At 34.0% G+C, this 2,240-nt stretch overlaps 1 long non-coding RNA gene across 1 annotated transcript; it reads right to left on the reverse strand.

The window, feature by feature from the left end:
- Positions 1-1,258: 1,258 nt before the first annotated feature.
- LOC110675867 lies at positions 1,259-1,973 on the reverse strand. The gene is made up of 2 exons (XR_002499863.1): positions 1,629-1,973; positions 1,259-1,560 (listed from the first exon to the last, which is right to left on the reverse strand). It is a non-coding gene; the product is annotated as an uncharacterized LOC110675867 (long non-coding RNA).
- Between the last annotated feature and the right edge of the window lie 267 nt (positions 1,974-2,240).

Genomic DNA, 2,240 nt, shown 5'->3' on the forward strand with positions numbered 1-2,240 from the left:
GGTTTGAAAATCTCATACGTTTTGCTTTTTTTAAATGCGGTTATATTGTAAATCATCATCGATACTCCTATTGATTATTGCTGCGAAAAAATTCAAAGTGATGAATATACAGAAACAGACTGCAAACAAACTGCGATTATCAGATGTGCACATTGTGAAAAAGTATTCTGCATTGATCATACACTGGTAAAACGACTACACACGTTCTGTAAATGAATACAGAGTCTGAAACATTGGTTTGATTTTAAATAAATGTGGCACCCAGAATTCTCTTGTTTTATTTAATAAAAGTATTTCATAATTGTTGTTCTTTGTTATTATTTTATTGTTGGGATGTTAGACAATTTATGGTGAACGTTTAAACATTGACAGAAAGAGATCTGTAAGATATATAGTGTTAAACCTCGATCGAGTCGAACTCCTTATAATTACCCTTAATTTTATATAACTAGACATAATCCATACATTCATACTGAAGCATCCATAAGTCATTTGAAACCGACTTCAATAAATTTTAATTATCACTTAATGTTTCGATTTTAACTTTTGAATGTAACAAGTTGAATGTAAATAAATCGTAGCTCATAATTAGAACCCGTATCTTCATATTTGCTCCATGCTAAATATAGCCCTTAAAAAGCCCTTTCTGTCTACACCACTGGAGAAAATATCTGGCTCTCCTTCTTTTTTTGGTATAGGTGGAATAGCGTGAACTGGTCAGAAATTGATATTAACTAATATAATGTTATTATGAAATTGTACTCCCGAGTTTTCACCCTGACTACGCCCTTGGTGTAGTAAATATGCATTATTCATAAAGATTAATATGCCTTCTCCTTGTTTCTACTACAATCAGCATCAAAATTATTTATTTTGTTGAATAAGAAAATTTTACATTAATATTCGATATGCAAAAAATTGCCCCTTTGAGAGCCCCTCCTGGCTACACCACTGACCCATCACCCGAAAGGCTTTGGATTTTTCCACACTGAGCTGAATCTCCTACTAGATTATATGTGCAGCGCACATATATTTTTGCAATCAAGCTTCGCATTTGGACTGTATTAATTCTGCACATAAAATTAAATGCTCCGTAACCCTTAGATTTTAAATGGAGCGCCTTTATAAGTTATATGCACTTGCATGTAATTTCTATAAATCTCGCCAATACATTTAATTTGCGATCAAATGTTTATTTCCCTCTATTATTTTTTTAAATAAAACAATAATCTAAAAGCTAATAAAACATTTCATACGGTTAACGGAACTCAATCTCATGTTTATTTGCACTTCAATGAAATTATTTTGGTGGACTTAGTGGATTTTCGGCAGCCTTGGTTATGGTGAAGTGAGCAGCGGTAGGGTTGATGAGAATGTCTTCATATATGCCGTAGTACGGGTAGAGCTAGATCATGTGGGAGTTTGTGCTGGTATCTGGTCGGAATAGGTGAATCCTTGAACGTCCTAGGAGCGTAGCACTGTTTTTACTGCAGTCTATGTCGTCCGCCGTCACAGAATTTGAATCCGGTACAGTCAGATTCTCGGTCAGATTCAGAATCTCTGGAAAGAAATTAATGTCTGATTCGTCAATATATTGTTTTCAAACATTTTCACTTAAAGGAACATACCTTCTAGTCAAACAAAACTCCATAATCCGTCGAGTCAGTCGTTGCAATAGAACTTGAAATCATAGTTTTAAACAAAAGAACAATTAATTTCAAAAACGCAAATCGCAGGATGATGCAAAAGGCGACATCTTTACTTCCCGTTACTCTACGAGTGTTCTAGAATTTAATAAGAAACATAAACAGGATGTAACAACCTGACCTTTATAATACATTAGAACGCAAGTAAAGATTATGTGCATTGACATTGTAATTTATTGTTATCAACTAGAATTTACATGCGGGCACATAAAATCAAATTTGAGGCAAAAATCAACATCTATCTGTTTTCTGCACATAAAATATAATGGAGATTTGATTTCAGTGCATATTTTGACATGTAGAATCCAACAAAAATAGTCCGGATGAAAACCCCGGGGTACGCTATCGTGACCCTCCCTTGTGAGCAAAAGCTTTTACTTTACTCAAATCCATCTGTCAAAACATTTTCCTGAGCATTTACTCAAGTTGGTATGATAAAACTGAGCATTTGAGCATTTACTTTTCGAACATTCATATTCGTATGAATAAAGTTGTAAAACCTGAGTAGATGCTCAGAAAATCCTGAGTCACCTA

This window comes from Aedes aegypti, chromosome 2 (genome assembly GCF_002204515.2).
Source record: "Aedes aegypti strain LVP_AGWG chromosome 2, AaegL5.0 Primary Assembly, whole genome shotgun sequence".
NCBI classification, from domain to species: Eukaryota; Metazoa; Arthropoda; class Insecta; order Diptera; family Culicidae; genus Aedes; species Aedes aegypti.